We start from the raw sequence: 16,608 nt of genomic DNA, 5'->3' as shown, positions 1-16,608 counted from the left end.
GAATTTGATTGATATCTATTGAAGAAGATCTGGTAGAAGAAAGATGTGTGCATCAAAACCTGTACCACAGATAAATACTGCAAACAATGACTAAAAAATATCTTAATTTACAGTTTTTCTCGATTGCTAAGACACATTTCTTGAAAGCTGCTCTCCTTTTCTCTAAACTGTGAACACAAAACCCAATTCTCAAGCTACATTTACAAAACCTCAGACTCTTCTTGCAAAACCAAACTTTCACCTCAAAACAGTTCAATCTGTGCTCAAAACTGAACTATGTTGTCAAATCTTGCCCCGAGTCAATCAAAATTAAAATCACTACGGAACAGTCACTAAACACTATGTAGAAAAATAGAAAACACAATGCTCAGGACATGAAGCTGGCGAAATAAATGTTTATTGTTCACTGTAGGCTAAATGCATGTTGCAAAACAAAAAAAACCTGTGCATTTTGCACTTGTACAAAAAGACAAAACAGAAATCTTGTGCATTTACACGTAGCAATTGTAAAAATAAAACAGAAATCTTATGAGTTTGCCACTTGTGTACAGTAAGCCCATGTAAAAATAAAGTAAAAAAATATACAAATAAGTGCATTACTCAGCCCAGCATCATGTCTCCATACTGGGTCATGCCACAGGGCTTCATCCACATCACAGGGCACATTTTGTCTGGCTAGGCAACGGGGGAAAAAACCCTGGCATGCCGTATCCAGGCTTGGCATGCCTCCACACCTATATCACCACAGGCAAGTCCCATGGCTTGCAGGAGATTTACTCTGGTGTAGGGTTGGCGTTCATATACCTTCCATCGTCATGAGGAGAAGAATTCCTCAATGGGGTTTAGGAAAGGCGAGTACGATTGAAGGCAAAGATTGATAAAACCTTGGTTCATATTGAACCACTCTCTAACCTGGAGGGCTCTGTGAAAACTCACATTGTCCCAAACAACAACATAAATGTGATGATCATCCTGCTGCCCTACAGAGCATCTCGCGTGTGGTTGAGTGAGATTTGGTAAGATTAAACCCAGCTTCATTCATGTACACGTATTCATGGGGTCTTTCCATTGCATCCAGTTGAAGAACCCACTGTAGAAATAGATATAGTTTTGTAAGTGATACGGAAAAGGTGATTTAGGCCACTACAGTAAATCACTACTTAGAGTAATCAACATCGAATGTGTCTGGATATTTGCCAACCTGTACATACTGGAATCTTTGCTCTCTGACTCTGTCTGAGTTGCAAACAAAGGGCACTCTGTATAGCTGTTTCATGCGCAGTCTGTTGCGGTTGAGGACACAATCAACAGTAGTGAGGCTGACACTGATAAAACCCTCAAAATGTACATGGTCCTCAATTATCTTCTGCTGAATTTCACTCAGTTTAATGGCATTGTTCTCATGGACCATATCTCTTGGTGGGGGGAGAACATACCTGTCCTCCCACCCCCATGTGGCAGTCTTTCAATTCTACAAAAAGAGAACATGGAGTTACAAAAAATATACATGGAATACTAGGCCTACAAACAGTTAGACCAACCCTCCATGACAATACTACAGTACATTGGTACAGTGATGTTCTGAAACATATTTACTTACAGTATATTGTGGTACAGTATATAGTATGTCATAGAGTAATTGCTGTCAACATTTACATACTGTACTATAATGTCAAAAAAGGTAATTACCTGTTCTTTTCTCTAAATCTTCGGATTATGGTGGACACAGTGAATCTACTGATGTTTGGTTGTACCCTTTGTCCAGCCTCCCTCATGCTTATACTATGGACAAGAACATGGTCAATCACAGTAGCTCTGATTTCATCAGATATTACTGTTCTTTGTCTTCGCTGACCACCTCGACCTCCTCTCACACGAACCACTACAGATTTGTGTGTGAATCCACTCTCAGATTTCTATCCATTGTAGGGTCTCACAAACCAGTGCTCTCTGAACTGGCTTACTTTATATGTTCCCTCACATCATTAGCCACAAGTGTGATCCATTTTGAGTTGTAGTGTTCAAGTGGTAAAACTTGTGCTTTAATTGTGTTTGACTTTTGTCACCTGTGCTCACCATTATGCAGCACGGGTGCATCACAATGAAAATGTGTTGGCAAGTTGTGCCTAAACAGGTGAAAAGTGCTTATGGTTTTGCCAAAAGAGTGATTGATTCAATCAGTGGGTTCAGGCAACTGAGCATTTGGTTCAGACAATAGGGTTTAGTGTTTTAGCAATTGAGAAAAACTGTAAACAGGACACGTTTTAACTATAAATCTACAGTATGAAGAATTCACCTTTTTCTGTATACAGATTGCACTGCATTCCCCTACAATGCAACTGCATATTTATTAATTAATTCATTCACTCATTTAGCTGTACAACCTTTTAATTCATTTATTTGTATAGCGCTTTTAACAATGAACATTGTTTTAAAGCAGAATTTTTAGAATACAGTACATTTACTTTTCACTATTAAATTACGTCAAATTAGCTACTAGCATTTAATTACAAGACTTGCAGGGTGGTATAATAAGGTTAACTAGATTTCTCATTTTAGAGGCTCCTCTTCTGTGTGGTGTAAGATGTCATATTGTAGTATTTAAACATTACATATATAAGTATTAAACCTTTAGAAACAAATCGCTGTATGTAATACAGGAATATGGCAAATATGCTAGAAAAAAATGCAAGAAAAAATTTAAATGATATCAAAGTTATGTTCAGTTTGGGGAACAAAAACACAACAACTGACTGCTGCTTGACTGTGTATAATCACAACTTCACATTAGTTACTGTATGTTCAAGAAATAAGAGCAGTACCTTACTGAATAATATAGATCACCTTTCCACCTTATCAACTTCTCATCAAATAAAGTTCTTCATCCCAAAGTCCAATTTAGCAGTTATGAATGATCATGCCATGATCATACCATGCTTGCATATATTGCTGCTTGTTTAAATTACACACAGGGCTGGAAAAAGCACTGAGCAATTATACTTTAATGAAATAATGAATGTATAGATGTTTTAAAATATTACTAAGTAAATATTATTGAATATAATAAATATATTAAATCATAGCAGATGGATTACATTATTAGTGTTTAGTTTACATAGTGAATAAAGGTCCCCTGGTGGTCTAGTGGTTAAGATGCAGCGCTCCCACCGCTGCGACCCGGGTTCGATTCCCGGTCAGGGAACCATCCCCAGCCACTCTTAGTGCCAGTCCCAAGCCCGGATAAATTGGGGAGGGTTGCGTTAGGAAGGGCATCCAGCGTAAAACATGTGCCAAATCAAACGTGCGGAGGATCCGCTGTGGCGACCCCTAACGGGAGAAGCCGAAAAGAAAGTTAAGTTTACATAGTGAATAAAATATAAAATAGTTTAGTCACTATTTTACCCAAAGCAATGCCTTTGTTTTAGATTTATTTTTGACCAACGCGAAAGACAGATTTAAAAATTCCACAAAATCTATGTCAATCAAGAAAATGACGGATTACATGCTAGTAACCTCAGAGAAAACATTACGAAGAACAGAATATCGGAAAAACTGAATACAATGTGACAGTAAAGGTCTTCACTATTATAAAATCGCTGTTTATCTGCCTAGTACAATTCACCACCAGACCACAAGAGGGTACTGTCTGGGAAATACAGGACCCTTTTTATAAACTTATGCATTTCCTCTCACCATTTGATTTGATTACTTTGCATAGGTCAATGATCATGCGAAGTTTTGGGAGGAAAGCTGCTTGCTTCAGATAATCACAGGGGTTTCGGCTCATATACACTTTATATACTGTTACCTTCAGATACTCGTCTTGAGCGCACGTGTTTTGTGTCAGAGTACATTTACACTGTTACAATTACATTTGTATTGTTATAAGACACCTGTCCTGATTGTTCCATGTTTACAATATACTATTTAATTATGGAATACCCTCTTCACTTTAATAAGCTTTACATTAGTTCAATCATGTCCCACTAATAACCAAAAGCAATCTTCAGTTAAAGCTAAAGTTTTATTAATCTTAGTTATTTCCACAGCCCTTGCCATTAAAAACCCTCATATATACCCATAATTCCATACTTTATTTAATTTACACAAAAAGAACAAGAGATATGAGATGTTTGAAGAACTGGTTGATTAAGGGCTTACAGAATATTCTCATGTACAACCTCCCAAACTATCTATTTTTTTTTAAGAGTGAAATGTCACACTGTCACATTACAGAGAAAGAGAAACAGATACATTTAATAAGATAAATATAAAATTCTTTATTATCCATCACAGGTATGCTTTTCTCCTTTTTTATCCATTGGAAATGCACCTGGGTTTGGAAATGTTTGCATGCAAAAAAAAAAAACAACACAGCATGCATGATGGGTGACCTCTTAATTTACTTAAATTCTTTTTGGAAAAGGGCCGTTTTTCCAAAACCTCTAGAAACATCTATTTCACGCAGCGATAATGAAATCCCTGGAATTTAGTGAATGCCCAGGAAACTGCATGGATGTTCACACACCTGTTTTTGTATAATTTAATAATTTAATGTTGCTGAATTGTACAATTTACACTGATGCATCAAACGCCATTTCTTCATTGGGAGTATGAGTTTTCTTTTAACTAAACCTTTGTCTAGAAATGTCAGAGAAATGTCTATTTCTCTAGAGTCTCGGGTCAAGAACCTCAAAGAGTTTTTTAACAGCCATCATCCATGTCAAATATAAACTGTTCTACAGGTTTACAAGCTGATTGACCTATTTTAAATAATCTGCAATAACACCCTGAATTCTTTATTTTTCTACTGCAAACAACTACCATCAAGCAAATAACATCTAAGTGCACTAAGAAGATTGTCCAACCTCCCAACTGATTAGACTCTACCATCTCTAGTTTATAACTGATGCTGTTTAAGAAAGAACATAATTCCTAAGGGGTTACAATCAACAACAACTATGACTATAGATTACTGCAATCCTGTAGTAGAAGAAACTGTTATTAACTATAGATATTGATCAAACTTGTAGGTGGTAATGATAGACATGACTGCATTTAACATTTCTCAGAAGATTCTATTTAAACCAGGATATATGATACTCTGTGTATCAAGGTGAAATATGGAAAAAGAAGAAAATTAAACTCTTTGAGTGAGCATGTAGCCATGGCAACATCAAGGTATAACGAACAATCTGGATTACATGACTTGTTAAATGATTTTTATTTATTTATCTACAGTAAATATATAACCCAGCCATTAGGGGGGCACAAGCCAGTGTACTCTTAGTGCCGGTCCCAAGCCCGGGTAAATGGGGAGGGTTGCGTTAGGAAGGGCATCCAGCGTAAAACATGTGCCAAATCAAATATGCGGATCACAAATGAGAATTTCATACCGGATCGGTCGAGGCCCGGGTTAACAACGACCGCCACAGGTATCGTTAGCCGACAGGGTACCGGTGGAAATTGGGCTACTGTTGGCCGAAGGAGGAGAAGGAGAGGAGGAAGGCGTCTACAGAGACGGCAGGAAAAGGAGCAGTGTAGGAGAGTAGAGGTTCGGGTTGGTACTTTAAATGTTGGTACTATGACGGGTAAAGGGAGAGAGATAGCTGATATGATGGAGAGGAGAAAGGTAGATGTGTTGTGTGTTCAGGAGACCAAGTGGAAAGGGAGTAAGGCCAGGAACATTGGAGGTGGGTTTAAACTGTTTTATCATGGTGTGGATGGGAAGAGAAATGGTGTAGGGGTGATTCTGAAGGAAGCGTACAGTAAGAGTGTAGTGGAGGTGAAGAGAGTTTCTGATAGGGTGATGATCGTGAAGGTGGAAGTTGAAGGGATGATGATAAATGTCATCAGTGCCTATGCTCCACAAGTTGGCTGTGAGATGGAGGAGAAAGAAAGATTCTGGAGTGAATTAGATGAAGTGGTAGATGGTGTACCTAGGAAAGAACGATTGGTGATTGGGGCAGACTTTAATGGGCATGTAGGTGAAGGGAACAGAGGTGATGAGGAGGTGATGGGTAAGTATGGTTTTAAGGAGAGGAATGTGGAAGGGCAGATGGTGGTAGATTTTGCTAAAAGGATGGAAATGGCAGTGGTGAACACGTATTTTAAGAAGAAGGAGGATCATAGGGTGACGTATAAGAGTGGAGGAAGGTGCACACAGGTGGATTATCTTCTGTGTAGGAGATGCAACCTGAAGGAGATTGGAGACTGTAAGGTGTTGGCGGGGGACAGTGTAGCTAGACAGCATCGGATGGTGGTCTGTAGGATGGTTTTGGAGGCGAAGAAGAAGAGGAGGAAAGTAAGGTTTGAAAGAAGAATAAGATGGTGGAAACTGAAGGAGAAAGAGTGTAGTGTGAGGTTCAGGGAAGAGGTCAGACAGGGGCTCGGTGGTGGTGAAGAGGTGCCGGATGATTGGGCAACTACTGCAGGAGTGATGAGGGAGGCAGCTAGAAAAGTACTTGGTGTGACATCTGGAAATAGAAAGCAAGACAAGGAGACGTGGTGGTGGAATGAGGAAGTGCAGGAGAGCATTAGGGGGAAGAGATTGGCAAAACAGAAGTGGGATCGACAGAGTGATGAGAAAAGTTGGCAGAAGTACAAGGAGATGCGGCAGCAGGTTAAAAGGGATGTGGCGAAAGCCAAGGAAAAGGCATATGAGGAACTGTATAAGAGGTTGGACACTAAGGAAGGAGAAAAGGATTTATACCGATTGGCCAAGCAGAGGGACCGAGCTGGGAAGGATGTACTGCAAGTTAGAGCAATAAAGGATGGAGAGGGAAATGTGTTGACTAGTGAGGAGAGTGTGTTGAGAAGATGGAGGGAGTATTTTGAGCAGCTGATGAATGAGGAAAATCAGAGAGAGAGAAGGTTGGAGGATGTGGAGTTGGTGAAGCAGGATGTAGATAGGATTAGTAAGGAGGAAGTGAGAGCATCGATTAAGAGGATGAAGAATGGAAAGTCGGTTGGACCAGATGACATACCGGTAGAAGCGTGGAGATGTTTAGGAGAGATGGCAGTGGAGTTTTTAACCAGATTGTTTAACAGGATTCTGGAAGGGGAGAGGATGCCTGAGGAATGGAGAAGGAGTGTGCTGGTACCGATCTTTAAGCATAAGGGAGATGTGCAGACCTGCAGTAACTACAGGGGAATTAAGTTGATCAGTCACACCATGAAGTTATGGGAAAGAGTAGTGGAAGCCAGGTTGAGAGAAGAGGTGACCATCTGTGAGCAACAGTATGGTTTCATGCCGAGGAAGAGCACCACAGATACCTTATTTGCTTTAAGGATGTTGATGGAGAAGTATAGAGAAGGACAGAAGGAGCTGCATTGTGTATTTGTGGATTTAGAGAAAGCGTACGACAGGGTGCCGAGAGAGGAGTTGTGGTATTGTATGAGGAAGTCAGGTGTGTCAGAGAAGTATGTGAGGGTGGTGCAGGACATGTATGAGGACAGTGTGACGGCAGTAAAGTGTGCAGTAGGTACGACAGACTGGTTCAGGGTGAAGGTTGGACTGCATCAAGGATCGGCCCTGAGCCCTTTCCTGTTTGCAGTGGTGATGGACAGGTTGACGGACGAGGTCAGACAGGAGTCTCCCTGGACTATGATGTTTGCAGATGATATTGTGATTTGTGGTGAGAGTAGAGAGCAGGTTGAGAAGAGCCTGGAGAGGTGGAGATATGCGCTGGAGAGAAGGGGAATGAAAGTCAGTAGAAGTAAGACAGAGTACATGTGTGTGAATGAGAGAGAGGGCAGTGGAGTGATGCGGTTGCAGGGAGAAGAGGTGGAGAAGGTGGAGGAGTTCAGGTACCTGGGGTCAACAGTGCAAAGTAATGGAGAGTGTGTTAGGGAAGTAAAGAAAAGAGTGCAGGCAGGGTGGAGTGGGTGGAGAAGAGTGACAGGAGTGATTTGTGATAGAAGAGTATCTGCAAGAATGAAAGGGAAAGTTTATAGGACTGTGGTGAGACCTGCGATGTTGTATGGATTAGAGACAGTGGCATTGAGTAAAAGACAGGAGGTGGAGCTGGAGGTAGCAGAGCTGAAGATGTTGAGGTTTTCGTTGGGAGTGACGAGGATGGACAAGATTAGAAATGAGTTTATTAGAGGGACAGCACATGTAGGATGTTTTGGTGACAAGGTGAGGGAGGCGAGATTGAGATGGTTTGGACATGTGCAGAGAAGGGACATGAATTATATTGGTAGAAAAATGCTGAAGATGGAGCCACCAGGTAGGAGGAAAAGAGGAAGGCCAAGGAGGAGGTTCATGGATGTGGTGAGGGAAGACATGCAGGTAGTTGGTGTAAAAAAGGCAGATATAGAGGACAGGGTGGTATGGAGACGGATGATCCGCTGTGGCGACCCCTAATGGGAGCAGCCGAAAGAAGAAGAAGAAGATCTACAGTAAATATATATTTGCTTTGCATCAGTGGTCATTAGGGCTTCTGCTATCGATTAATCGAGTAATTGAATAAGAAGTACTTTTTCTTTATTAAAGAGCAATGCTAAATAAGAGAGAGAAAATAAGACAGGTCTCTTAAAATGAACAAATAATTTGTTTGCTTTTTAGAAAAATGTACATTTTTACTGCTGAAATTGCAAACAAGAATATCAGTGAAAACTAAACCCATTTATTGCATTTAGTTGCCATATTACAGCAAAATACAAATACATTGTGTTCAAAAAGTCTCTCCACATTGGCCGTGTAAATTAGGTTATGGGAAAATATGAAGCAGATTCTTTAAATTCTATATTTTCTCTGAAATGTTTTCTCTACTATGTTTTCTCTACTTGTCTTCTGACATTTCCATAAGTTAAGAAATGTCTGAATAAAGTTGGTGATTATATCTGGGTGATTGCATTTATTGTCAAAAACATTTTGAACCTTGTTAATAAATCCAAAATCCAAAATAATATTCTGATCTGAAAGTTGGGATTATGCTTACAGTACAACAAAATTCATATGTATACAGTTAAATTATGTTTTTTTCGTACACATATGAGATATTAAAGTAAATAAAAACATGTGTCTTGCCTACAGTCAAGCATAGTGGTGGTAGCATTATGGTCTGGGGCTGCATGAGTGCTGCTGGTTCTAGGAAAATGCAGTTCATTTAGGAGAAAAAAGGATTCCAACATGTACTGTCACATTCTGAAACAAAACATGATGCTCTCTCTTCAGAAACGGCTGCATGGATTTTCCAACATTAAAATAACCCCAAACAGTCTGTTAAGATGACTCTGCCTTGCTGGAGGCAAAGGTGATGGAGTGGCAATTGTGTCTCCAGATCTGAACCCTATTGAGCCCAGCTCTGGTTAATTCAATGCCCAGGAGGATTAGGGCAGTGCTACATAACAATGGTGCTTACTCAAAATATTGACACTTTGGACACAGTTTTGACATTTGATAAGGTGCACATTTCTATAGCATTGTTCCTTAAGTAGATATACTAAAATGGTTGCTGAAATGTGAGGGGTGTACTTACCTTTGCATGATACTGTGTATATTTACCATAGATGCAAAGGAATGTAAATGCAAGCTGACTAAAACATTAATTTAATGACATTTGGCTTGATCTATTATTCCTGTAATGGAAACAGGCAATTCCTAAAGCTGAAAAGAAAACACAGAGTATGATGCTACCACCACCATACTTCATCACAGGAATAGTGTTACCTGGGTGTTGGGCAGTATTTCTTTTGTGCCAAATACTACCAAAACATTTTGTTTAGGATTTAGACCACTCGACACCAATTAGAACAAAAATGTTCTAACATTGCCTTTTTTATAACTTTCATCCATTTAGCCATTTTACTATAGTGGCTGCATTTGTAAAGTGCAAATGGTGTTATGAAATATTGTAAACCTTTTATTTTGTAAATGAACTTAAGTTTTGAACACGTCTTTGGTAAAAGCCTTTTTTGCCAGAGCAATCCTGTTTACCTCAACTTGGTAGCATCTGGTTTGGCCCATAATGTATACTATGAGATATCTGTATAATGTATACTATGAGGTATTACCAAAATTTCATTCCCCACAAATCTTTTCCATTCTTTACCAATCATTGCTAAATCAATCTCCATCTGGAGCAATGCTGCAAAAGAGGAAATATGTTGCTGTCTGTGCTAACAGCTTGCCATCTGGACATCTATGTCTTCCAATAAAACAGAACTGTGATCTAATTACTAGGCTGTTCCACATAGGATGTGTATTATTATGCCAGTTTGACAAGGTCAACAGGAGCAACGAGAGCTGTATTTGGCAGTTGCTTTCATGATGCTGGCTCTGACTTTTTCCCTTTCTTTGATACATATACTTGTTAAATACCAAAGTACATTTTATAAAACATTTTATTTTTCTCAGCAATAATCTTATATTCTAAACCCCCTGTGAATAATTGCAAGAACAACACACAAGTCGTCAAGTCAAGTTTATTTTCACAACAGACATAGTCTTAAAACAGCTTTACAGAATTTAACAGTTAAGGTGAACGATGTGTATTTATCCCTGATGAGCAGCCATGGCGACTGTGGCAAGAAAAACTCTCTTAGATGTTATGAGGAAGAAACCTTGAGAGCAAAAGGGGAACCCATCCTCATTTGGGTGATATCAAGAGTGTGATTATAAATCTTTAAACAATACAGAACACTGGAGATTGAGAACAAACATGAGCACCGGAATGTAAGATTATAAGTAATGTTTTTTCTACAGTCTTATACAGTCATTTGAGGTTATGGAACCGAGAGCTAGTGAACAACTCATAAAATAGCTCAACATTTGCGATCAACACAGATCCAACACCAGCTTTTCCATGCCAGAGCCTTTAAACACTCAATCAGGTCCAATGTCCAAACTCTACATGAAGTTTCACAAGTTGATAATGTGCATGTGATCAAATGTACTGGAGCACAAGATTATGATATATGATGTGTATGTGAAGAACTCACTAAAAAGATATGTCTTTAATCTGCACTTAAACTGAGAGAGTGTGTCTGAGCCCTGAACACTGTCAGGAAGACTATTCCAAAGTTCCAAAGCTAAATGTGAGAATGCTCCACCACCTTTAGTGGACTTTGCTATTTTAGGAACTACTAGAATTCCGGAGTTTTGAGACCTCAAGGAGCATGACGGATTGTAGCATGTTAGAAGACTGGATAGATACATGGGAGTCAAACCATTTAGGACTTTGTGAGTAAGTGGCAGTAATTTGTAGTCAATTCAAAACGTAACAGGTTGCCAATGTAGGGATGATAGGATTGGGGTTATATGGTCATATTTTCTCGACCTTGTGAGGACTCTGGCTGCTGTATTCTGGAATAACTGTAGCTTGTTTATTAATGATGCAGGACATCCACCTAGTAATGCATTACAATAGTCCAGTCTGGAGGTCATTAATGCATGGACAAGCTTCTTTGCATCAGATATAGACAACATGTTTCTTAGCTTAGCAATATTTCTAAGGTGGAAGAAGGCTGTTTTTGTAATATGGTTGATATGATTTTTAAAAGTTGCTGTATAAAATAACTCCCAGGTCGTTTACTGTTGAACTAGCATTTACAGAACATCCTTCTAAATGCAGGTTGAAATGCTGGAGCTTCTGTGTACTGATTTTTGGGCCAATGAGCAACATCTCTGTCTTATCAGAATTTAATAATAGAAATTTATGAGTCATCCAATCTTTTAATTATTTGACACACTCAGTTATACAAGCCAATTGAGCTGGTATCGTCTGGTTTCGATGAGATATATATATAGTTGGGTATCATCAGCATAACAATGGAAACTAATCCCATGTCTTCTCAAAATATTTCCCAAGGGAAGCATGTATATAGTGATAAGCAGGGGTCCTAGAACTGAACCTTGTGGCCCCCTTATAATTTACTTGCACTACCCTGGATAGCTATCCATTTAAGTCTACAACATGGTAACAAACAGACAGGTAGGATTTAAATCAGCTTAATGATATTGAATTGGAAAAAATTAGAAAAGGCAGTGTATTCAAATATAAAAAAGCATAAGATTAAATTTTAGGCATTACAGAAGATTATGCAGTACTATAAAATGCCTCAGATCGAATTCATTTAGACATTTGTAGGACCAAGAACAACAGTACTACCACTGTTAATGAGAAAATTACAAAGGAGCAAGGATGCTACTAATTGCTTTATTGTCTAGACTGTAAATTCATCACCATATATTTTCAACAATGCCATTAGAGAACATCCACTTTATTAGAAACACCTACAGTGCCCTCCACCAATATTGAAATTTATATTGAAACAGCTCCACCTACTGTTTTTTACTCAATGCCACTGTCTCGAAACCATACAACATCGCAGGTCTCATTACAGTCCTATAAACTTTCCCTTTCACTCTTGCAGATACCCTTCTATCGCAAATCACTCCTGTCACTCTTCTCCACCCTGCCTGCACTCTTCTCTTCACTTCTCCAAAACACTATCCATTACTTTGCACTGTTGACTCCAGGTACCTGAACTCCTCCACCTTCACCACCTCTTCTACCTGCACCCCTACCCCTCCACTGCCCTCCCTCTTATTCACACACATGTACTCTGTCTTACTCCTACTGACTTTCATTCCCCTTTTGTCGAGCGTACCTCCACCTCTCCAGGCTCTTCTCAACCTGCTCCCTACTCTCACCACAATGGAGACTCCTGTCTGACCTCGTCCATCAACCTGTCCATCACCACTGCAAACAGAAAAGGGCTCAGATCCGATCCTTGATGCAGTCCAACCTCCACCTTGAACCAGTCTGTCGTTCCTACTGTACACTTTACAGCTGTCACACTGTCCTCATACATGTTCTGCACCACCCTCACATACTTCTCTGACACACCTGACTTTCTCATACAATACCACAACTCCTCTCTCGGCACCCTGTCATATGCTTTCTCTAAATCCACAAACACAAAGCAACTCATTCTGACCTTCTCTATACTTCTTGGGATAAAACCTGCTCTTTCCCATAACTTCATGGTGTGACTGATCAACTTATTTCCTCTGTAGTTACTGCAGGTCTGCAAACATCTTCATGCTACTACAGGTATGTCATCTGGTCCAACCGACTTTCCACTCTTCATCCTCTTAATCGCTGCTCTCACTTCCTCCTTACTAATCCTATCAACTTACTGCTTCACCATCTCCACACCATCCAACCTTCTCTCTCTCTGATTTTCCTCATTCATCAGCTGCTCAAAATACTCCCTTCATCTTCTCAACACACTCTCCTCTGCCTGGCTAATCGGTACAAATCCTTTTCTCCCTCCATATTTTCCATCTTCTCATACAGCACCTCATATGCCTTTTCCTAGGCTTTTGCCACATTCCTCTTTTCCTGCTGCTGCATCTCCTTGTACTCCTGCCTACTTTTTACATCATTCTGTCGTTCCTAATTCTGTTTTGTCAACCTCTTTCTCATTATGCTGTCCTGCACTTCCTCATTTCACCACCACGTCTCTTTGTCTTCCTTTCTATTTCCAGATGTCTCACCAAGTACCTTTCTAGCTGCCTCCCTTATCACTTCTGCAGTAGTTGCAAATCATCCAGCACCTCTTCACCACCACTGAGCCCCTGTCCGACCTCTTCCCTGAATCTCACACTACATTCTTCCTCCTTCATTTCCCACCATTTTATTCTTCTTTCAGTCTTTACTCTCCTCCTCTTTTTTTTTTTTACCTCCAAAACCATCCTACAGATCACCATTCGATGCTGTCTTGCTACACTGTCCCGGGCCAACACCTTACAGTCTCCAATCTCCTTCAGGTTGCATCTCCTACATAGAACATAGTCCACCTGTGTGCACCTTCCTCCACTCTTATACGTCACCCCATGATCCTCCTTCTTCTTAAAATAAGTGTTCACCACTGCCATTTCCATCCTTTTAGCAAAATCTACCACCATCTGTCCTTCCACATTCCTCTCCTTAAAGCCATACCTACCCATCACCTTCTCATCCCCTCTGTTCCATTCACCTACATGCCCATGAGTTGATGTGCGAGCAAACCTTTGCTCTACGATTGCGGGAGCAGTTCACTAGGCTGAAAGAGAGGCGTGACCATGGCCTGGGTGGTGAAGAGACCTTGTTGCAAGACCAATTTCTCCTGGGTCTCCGGAAGGGCCCCGTCCGTCAAAGCTTGCGTGTACAGCTCCGCCGAGATCCTGAGCTGACGTTCGAGGATTTGCGAAGGGAGGCCCTGGCTTTGGAGACGGATCATGCGGAGACGGCGGACCCCTCCGTTTGTATGGCCGCCAGTCGAACGATCGATTCCACTCTTCCTGGGCCGTCCGATTGGAAGCAGGCCCTACGTGCAGAACTCATGAAGGAGGTGCGGGAACAAATGACCGAGTTGTCTAAGACCTTTCTGGAGGAGTTTTGCCAGGAGCGGCTAAATCCGCTGCCCTTGCTTCGAGAGCGTTCCTACTCGAGACCCAGGAAGGCGTCCAATTCGGTCTGCTGGCCCCAGATTCCAATGGGACGCGCAGGGTCGGCCGATTTGTAATGGCTGTGGAGAGCCGGGACACTATAGTCGCCAGTGCGGTTCTCGCCGGGGTTCGCAGGGGGGTTTTTAGAGTTACCGGCCACTTTGGGTCAAGTGGTCGGGACCCCTTTGATTGACCCTTCTTTGTCCACTGTCCCTAGAGACCACTTAGTTGGACGCTGCCCCACTGTGGAGATTCAGGTGAACGGTGTCAAGGTCCGATGTCTAGTGGATACCGGGTCCCAAGTTACTCTATTCTCCGAGAGTTTGTCTAAAGAACTGTTCAATGCTCAATGTTTACAGGAGGCGGAGGCCCCTTGGCTCACCTTGCGAGGAGCAAACGGTCTAGACATTCCTTATGTTGGATACCTGGTCACGGACTTGGAGATTCATGGGATTACGGTACCACAGAAAGGAGTTGTGGTCGTCCGGGACCCTTGTTTGGGGACGCATCGAGCCCTTTTGGGCATGAATGTCATTTCAGAGTGTTGGGAGGAACTGTTCCAAACCAGGCCTATTCGAACTGCCCCGCCAGCCGAGAAACGTGAGTGGGAACGTATTGTTGCAGATTGTTGCCGGGTTCATACGGCCAGTTCCCAAGAAGATGGTGAAGGCACAGGCCGGGTTACTTGTCGATATGCTCTTTCTGTCCCGGCCCGGAGTGAGGCTGTGATTTGGGTTCGGTTGCCCGCTCGGACGTTTGGACCAGAAGATTGGGTGCTCGTGAAGCCCCATTTGAATTGTCAAGTGGTGGAGGTGGCTCGAGGTTTGGCCGCTGTTCGGCGGGGCCGAGTCGTCGTGAGGATACGGAATGTACATCCTTATCCAGTTAACTTGTATCGCCATCAACGATTGGCCCGAGTGACCTCGGTGGGCCCCCAGCAAGTGAGGAATGGTGGAGGAGTTAACTTCTGTCAAGTGAGCTCTACAGGGGTCGAGGTGGATGTGTGGAAGCACCTGGGCTCCAGCAAGAGACAGTCCCCGTTAGTTGGGGCTGGGATTCGCAGCGGTGGAAGGAAAGGCAGGAGGGAGATGCTGAGTTGATGAAGGTACGGTCCTGGCTGATGCAGGGGTTATGGCCGGAGGTGGTGGAGCGTCGAGCCCAGACATGGGTAGTGAAGAAACTCCTCGGGCAGTGGGAGAGGCTCTATCTGAGAGAGGGGGTGGTTTGCCGATCCATCCGAGACCCCGTGCTGGGTGAAACTGTAGGCCAGGTGGTGGTACCTGAAGGGCAGGTTCAAGCCCTTTTACGGGCTTACCATACCCAGTTAGGACATCAAGGGAAAGAGAGGACGGTGTCTTTCTTGCGGAGAAATTTCTATTGGCCAGGGATGGAGGCGTCTGTGAACTTGTTCATCCAGAAATGCACGCTCTTCAAGACGAGGAAAGTGGTGCGAGCCCTATTGGTCCCCATACGAGCCAGGGCCCCTTTGCACATTGTGGCCATGGATTACTTGACGTTGGGTCGACCGATGGATCGCTTCCAGAACATTCTAGTGGTAACTGACCTGTTCACAAAATATGCTTGGGCCATTCCTACATTAGACCAGACTGCCACCACTACTGCAAATGCCCTGTGGAAGATCGTATTCCAGCCGTTTGGGTGTCCAGAGACTCTTCACTCGGATCAAGGGCCAAACTTCGAATCTAAGGTTGTACGGGAGTTGTGCCAGCTCTATGGGTGTAAAAAGACGCATACCACGCCATATCACCCCCAGGGAAACGGAGGGTGTGAGCGGTTCAACCAGACGTTGCTGGGCCTATTGGGGACGTTGGATACGGATCGTCAGAGTAATTGGGTCGATAGTCTTCCCGCGCTGGTACAGGCCTACAACAATAGTGTGCACAGCACCACTGGTTATGTTCCAACGTACCTGATGTTTGGGAGACATGTGCGTCTCCCCACAGATCTACTACTTGGAACGGCTGGGGTTGGAGAAGATCTGAGTCTGACGGATTAGGTAGGCAGACATCATCAGCGACTCCACTCGGCGTACGAACGGGTCACTGATCGAATCAACATAGCCTCTGCTAAGAACAAGCGGCTGTATGACCGGACGGCCCGAGAGGCTCCGTTATTGCCCGGGGAGAGAGTTTTGGTACGGGACA

Source organism: Silurus aristotelis (genome assembly GCF_946808225.1).
Source record: "Silurus aristotelis genome assembly, chromosome: 3".
Taxonomy (NCBI): domain Eukaryota; kingdom Metazoa; phylum Chordata; class Actinopteri; order Siluriformes; family Siluridae; genus Silurus; species Silurus aristotelis.
This window is presented reverse-complemented; position numbering follows the sequence as displayed.